General features: G+C 37.7%; 1 long non-coding RNA gene across 1 annotated transcript; it reads left to right on the top strand.

The window, feature by feature from the left end:
- The first annotated feature begins 1,398 nt into the window (after positions 1 to 1,398).
- LOC135302110 (uncharacterized) lies at positions 1,399 to 4,083 on the top strand. Its single transcript, XR_010363803.1, has 3 exons — positions 1,399 to 1,575; positions 2,236 to 2,302; positions 3,960 to 4,083. It is a non-coding gene; the product is annotated as an uncharacterized LOC135302110 (long non-coding RNA).
- Positions 4,084 to 6,988: the final 2,905 nt, after the last annotated feature.

The following is a 6,988-nucleotide window of genomic DNA, read 5'->3' as shown; positions in this document are numbered from 1 at the left end:
TATGGTGAGTGTGCTATGTAAATGCTCTTCTTTGAGAGCTTAAAATCCACATTTTACACAATAAGTTATTTTTCCCTATTTAAAAGTTACACCTTTAACTAAGTGGCTGTTCAGCAGAAGAACTAAAGCACAATTGGTGCAAGTCAACGTAAAAGGTATTTTCAGCCAATAAGGAGTCATCTATTTTCATAAAACCTTTTTGGATTTAGCAGCATTTTCTCTCATTCTTCATTTTAATGAACATAGTTCATTTTCAGGAAAAAATTATCTTGTTTGGATAGGTCTTTCTTTTGTTGTCATTGTTACAAGCATCAACAAACAAATCAAGTAAGAGGGATAGAAAATCAGGGTAGCAGTGAAGCAAAAGGTCATGTGCTGATGTTTCTTGTTGATTCTGGAGCATTATTAGCTGAACAGTGACTGGCACACTTAACAGTGCCTTCATGACTCATTTGCCAGTCACTCTGCAATTATTCCAGGTGCTGCTGGGGAAATGACTCTCAAGTTTTAAAGAAGTAATCAGCATATAAATGTTGGCAGGATAAAACCTCCAACACAGGGCTCAGGTGCAGCTCTCAATGCAGATGGAACCACTTCAGCCAGTTCTTGAAAGTGATGGTTCTATCTGGCTGGAAAAACTTGTTCTGGTGGAACCTTGGTTTTATCCTAGTCATCTGAAAAATGGAACAGACTGTAGATGTTAAGAAAGTTTTTACTATTTGAAAATAACAAACTGATTTTTTTCTAAACTAAGTCCCTTGTGTAACCAAATAAGAAATATGAACAAAGGATATTGGAATTCAAGGGGACAGGCTATATTATTTTTATTCTGAGGACTGCCTTGCCTCATCTTTCTAGTTTCTTCTCTTCAGTAAAATAATCAGTGATGTTAATGTGATTCAGGTCAAGGGAATCCAGGCAGCACTCTGTTGTTTAAGTCTTGGCATTTCTGAAAGACCTAAAACCCATGGGTTTAAACCCATTTTAAAAGATAACATCATAAATACAATATAGTCAGCCAGTCTAATACATATCATTTACATAAAAATACAATAGAACAAAACATTTTCTGAGACTTCACGATCAAAAAGCAGTGTAAGAGATTAATTAGTAAAGGTGTTATTATGCACTGTTTTTTTAAATAAATAAATAAATTTATTTAAATAAATAAATAAAATCTAAAATAAATAACAACTGGAAACACTGTGAATGGCTCTTGTATGGAGTGCTGCTGTCATAAGATTGAGCAGTATAAAAGAGATTTGTTGGCCATAATCTGGACAAATCTTGCTTCAACAGACCTTCATTCCCAATGCTGTTCTGTATTCTCTATCAGACACTAAAGAAAAACCTTCATTTTTCTATAAAAAAAATTAATGTTTTTACATTTTCAGTTCTGAAGATGAACTCTCTGAAGCTTTGCATGTTTCTGCTTACACAACAGACATGAAAGACAGGATGGCCTGTCTACATGGATGCAATCATCTAAACACATCAATACGTTACAGCAATAAGAACCCTGCTAGAAGGCAATTACACTGTCACAGTTTTGATCTGTGCAGAGTTAAAGGACAGGTAAGGATTTTGCAGTTAAGATGCAATATGTAAATGGGAAAAAATGTGAACAACAATGCAGGCTCATTATAAACTTAATTCAAGAGGATTTTGAGACAATGCATTTTGCGTGACATTTAATTTCCTTTGAACATACTGATTTTGAAAATTAATAAAATTATCCTACTGCTAGAAGTCTCTACATTTTAAAGCATTATGAATTTGCCAACAATGACAAAAACTCCTAATTATTCTTTTTTTTCATTCATTACAAGTTCTAGTGGGACAAAAACATTCATTTGGAGAAGGATGAAGAACCTAGGGTGTCATTTAAAAATACTTGGAAAAGTTGTGGAAGGAGAATATGAAGCTAGTATTGACAAGGAGACATTATGAGATTACTTGCTAGCATATGATGAAAACTGCCTTATATGTTCAAAGTTCACATCATTAATTAATAAACAGTTTAAGTGCCAAAACAGATAAAGCCAAGTCAGCTTCAGATTTTCTACACTCTGAAGGCTGATCAGATTACTGTAGGTTGAATTAAACCTGTCAAAACAATGACCTTTTTTCAATGAATTGACAGTACCTAGTCATCTTGATTTGCTCACAATGAAGCTAAATTCAGTAATTTGGATCAAATTTATGCAGTCTTTTTTTACCTCTACTGCATTTCAGGTATGCAATACTACTGGTGTCTTTGAATCCACTAGTTATTTCACAGAGATCTTCAGGGACACTAAAGGTATGGAGCTAACACACTATTTTAAGTTTTCTGAAGAACTTATCTAATATGAAACCTCATAAGTGTTCTACAAAAAAAGGAGCCCATTGCTTCTTTTCTCTGTGTATATCTTTCAGTGGCATTCTGTCTTCTAGTTTTAGCACCTAAATTAGAGTTCCTTCCATGACATCCTTAAGGGTAAAAAAGAAAATATTTTAGAAAAATGCTTAGGATGATCTTGTATAAAATCTCCTTAGAAAATGTTGGAAAATTTCCTTTGCATTTAGGGGATTTGTAAAGAAACCACTGAAGTGTACTAGATCATCAGATAGATTTCAAATTAATATAACAATCTACTATGAATATGGCATTTTACATGCATAATGCATAAGGAAATGGTTTTGTTACCCTCAAAGTGCAACTTTTCTAGTTACGTAGTAATGAATCTCTCAGATTACTAAATGAAAGCTGCACCAGTTATAAGTAAGTTATTTTCAAATAATTTATCTAAAGAAACCTGTGATAATTCGAAACATTTTACCATAAAGAAATGATCTCTACAATTCTATAACTAAAAATATTTCCTTCCTGCTAGGGAGAGACTTTAGAGAAAAACTTTGTAATTCTTTTGTGTACAGCAGCCACCATTAGTAGTTGTAGTTACTAGCGACCATGTCCATGAACAGCTTTTACTTCTGTATTGAGAAAAATGGCTTGTGTGTTATGGACCTACTTTGGGAGCTGAGATTTTATAGGAGTGTAACAGTCACAACTGATATTTTACTTCTGTCTAAATACTCTAGGTAGGACTAATTAATTTTTCATCTTGGTAGGATATTTGTACTTGAAAAAACTAATGGAATAAGAAATGACATAAATTGGGACTACTTTCCACATCAAAACACTACCTGTCATTTCATTTTGAAATTTATGGGAAAAAAGCTAGAAAGGGAGACACTTAGTTTAAAATGGTATAGAGCATAGCCTTTTGATGTCATTCATCTGTGAAACAATTCTTCTAGAAGGGAATAGGACTATAAGTCATTTTGAGAGTAACACAAAGTGCTGCACAGATATTTTTGTTTTTAAAAGTTTAATCATCATCTTTAAATCTAGACTTCCAATACAATTTTTATTTTTCATGTGGAATCAATAGGTGTGGTTAGTACCGAAAGCAATCCTTTCCCTAACTTAATGGTCTGATGCATTGTGAGGTCTGAGAGGGATAAGAAATGTCACTTGCATCTACATTGCATTCCCACAGAAAATTTGTGCACTGTGTGGATTGCACACTAAAACATATTTAATATATAAACCTATACACAAAATATCTACTCTTGATCTTCTTAAAAAAAAAAAAGTAGAATAACAAAGCTACTTCCTAGTAGTAGCAGTATTGCTGGGGAATTGGGAAAATATTGTTTAAGTGAGAATATCAGGTATTTATTTCTGCCAACATAAAATACAGGTAGGTCAGTTTGGAAAGATGAGAGTATGAGAGCTGGCTCAAAACTACTTCTGTGGCACAAAACAAGCATCCCAAAGTACACCAGTGAAAAAACTTTTGCTTTTTTGAGAGATCTTACACACTAGCATCTAATTTTGAAATATAATTAAAGTGGAGAGCTGCTTTTTTATAAATACTTGACATTTACTAGTGCATAGCTTCTCTCATCAGGACTGCTTTCCTCAAAATGTTTGCAAGCTGAACAGGAGCAGAAACATTAAAATTCACCAACATCTAAACGGTAGGAGCCAAATAACTTAGAGAGGACAACATGAATATTAAGAAACTTTAGGACATTCATACAAAGTACAAACAACTTTTTAAATATCCATCAAAAATATAGACATTGTGCAAAGAGTAATGTAAAAGATACATGAGCAAGAACAATTTCATTCCATTAAAATTTTTGAAAGAATACATTATCTCTGCAAAAATCATTATTTGTCCCTGTCAGGACTCTCAGCAGGGGAGCAGGACAGGTGAATTCTTACCAAGAAGATAACTCTTCTATTCAATCTCATTAATTCCCTTCCCTTCCCTTCCCTTCCCTTCCCTTCCCTTCCCTTCCCTTCCCTTCCCTTCCCTTCCCTTCCCTTCCCTTCCCTTCCCTTCCCTTCCCTTCCCTTCCCTTCCCTTCCCTTCCCTTCCCTTCCCTTCCCTTCCCTTCCCTTCCCTTCCCTTCCCTTCCCTTCCCTTCCCTTCCCTTCCCTTCCCTTCCCTTCCCTTCCCTTCCCTCTACTTAAACATTTTCCTTTGAAGAGCCAATGTAAGAATAAAAAAAATTGAGAATGTAGCTAGGCAAGAAATTTGTACCATTTTCCAAACAGCTCCATGTTGGGTCCCACCATAATATAAACTTTATAATTTTTGTGAATCAAATGGTTTGATTTCTTCAACTAGCCAAATCCATTGTCTCACAGCATTGGTCAAGCATTGTTGCAGGCAAAAAATTATAAAGGAACATTTTTTGTTCCAGGAAATGTCTTTTTTTTCTATTATCTTCTTGTCCTTCATGTGCTCAGAGAGTTTTGGTGCAGTTTGAAAAATAGGGGACTATGGAACCTTGTAGGTACCCACTGAACTGAAGTGTCCCATTGTCTCGCTGGCTGGAGCAGCAATACTTTGGATGCACCAGCTGTTCTTGTGAAAGATTGCACCAATTTACACAGCAACTACACTACATTATCACCATTTCTTATGTCTTAGTTTAAGCCTTCTATGGACAAGGATGCATCACTCACATGCCACCATCCCTTCAGTTTGTCCAGAGAAAGATTGCATTGCATAGACTGTGAGAAAATTTTGGTAAACTCTTTCTATTTAGTTGCCTGCAAAGACCACAGTCCATGTGAAATATTCTGATATGCTCAAGAAAATTTGTGTCACCAAGTAAGGGATAAATAGGCCACCTAGAGAAGGCTGGCTGGGAAACTGATTACACTGAATCTCTTCAGAAGTTAAGAGCAGTTTATCTGCAACTGGCTGTAAGTCTAACTGGTAATGGACCATCCATTAGCAGTATAAGTAAAGCCCTTCAGTTGCTCAACATGCACTTACAAGGTCTGGAAAAGCTCTGATTTGAGTGCCTCTTGTACCTCTGCCTCTGGCCTCCCATCGTCTCATCCTCAGTTCCCACTTACCTTCTGAAAAAAGTCCTCTTGACAGGTAGATTCTTGATTTATTCCTTTCTTTTTCACAGGTTGATCTGAATTGCAACTTTTACTTCCTTTTTTACTCTTTTCTGGAAGTCTGATTCCGTGTCACTACCATATACAGTTCATTAAATTATGCTTCATTATGTTGTGCATCTTTGGAGAGAGAGAACACAAATGCCTCTGGTTTTAAGACTTATTTCTGATGCCATGTTTTGAACTACTCCATGTCTTCACTTAAATGACACAGGCCCATTCAAGAGAGAGTGTAGACTGTGTTATTCGAGCATTATATGAGTATGATGTGAGCACCAAAGTTGGTTTGCCAAGGAAGAAAGAGTATCAGAATATGATAGACATTCATTATCTGCTGACTGCTGATGCTTAACATAGATATTTTCTGATTCCTCTAAAAGTCAGCAAAAGGCAACTGGTATTAGACAGGAAGCAATCACTACTCCCCCAGTACATGTTGTGGCATTTAAATGAAGTTTCTCTAAACATTCTTACACTAACCAAGGATTTATAAGAAAATGGATTCAGAATAACTTAAATAATTACACGGTAAAGCAAATAGAACAATACAAATTTTTCAGTTACAGAATCATTGAATATGCTGAGTTGAAAGGGACCCACAAGGATCATCAAGCTCAACTCCCAGCCTAAGAGTCACACCATGTGCTTGAGAGCATTGTCCAAATGCTTCTTGAACTCTCGAGATTGGTGTTGTGACCACTTCCCTGGGGATCTTGTTTCAGTGCCCAAATACCTGGGTGAAGAACCTTTCCCTAATATCCAACCTAAACCTTCCCTGACACAACTTGAGACCATTCCCTCGGGTCCTATCACTGCTCACCACACAGAGTTCAGTGACTGCCCCTCCTCTTCCCCTCATGAGGAAGTTATAGACCACAGTGAGGTCTCCCCTCAGTCTCCTCCAGGCTGAACAGACCAAGTGACCTCAGTCATTCCTCATATGGCTTCCCCTCAAGGCCCCTCACCATCTTTGTTGCCCTCCTCTGGACACTCTCAAATAGCTTTATATCCTTCTTATTTTGCAGCACCCAAATCTGCCCACAGCACTTGAGGAGAGGCTGCCCCAGAGCAGAGCAGGACAATCCCCTCCCTTGCCTGGCTGGTGATGCTGTGTCTGAGGCACCCCAGGACAGGGCTGGCCCTCCTGGCTGCCAGGGCTGTTGGCTCACATTCAATTTGCTGTCAACCAGGACCCCCAGGTCCCCTTTCCATGGCACTGCTCTCCAGCATCTCATTCCCCATTCTGTCCATACAACCAGGATTACCCTGCCCCAGGTGCAGGATCCATCACCTTCCCTTGCTGAACTTGTGCTTTCCCTTGCTGAGGTTGGGGAGTGCCCAGCTCTCTTGCCCTTGTTGAGGTCTCCCTGCAGGGCCTCCCTGCCTTCGAGGGAGTCAACAGCTCCTCCCAGTTTTGTATTAGTGGCAGACTTACTCACTTATCCTTTCCAGTCCTCTGTCCAAGTCACTTATGAGAATGTTGAAGAGCACAGAGCTGTGGACAGAGCCCTG

Source organism: Passer domesticus, chromosome 6 (genome assembly GCF_036417665.1).
Source record: "Passer domesticus isolate bPasDom1 chromosome 6, bPasDom1.hap1, whole genome shotgun sequence".
NCBI classification, from domain to species: domain Eukaryota; kingdom Metazoa; phylum Chordata; class Aves; order Passeriformes; family Passeridae; genus Passer; species Passer domesticus.
This window is presented reverse-complemented; position numbering and strand designations above follow the sequence as displayed.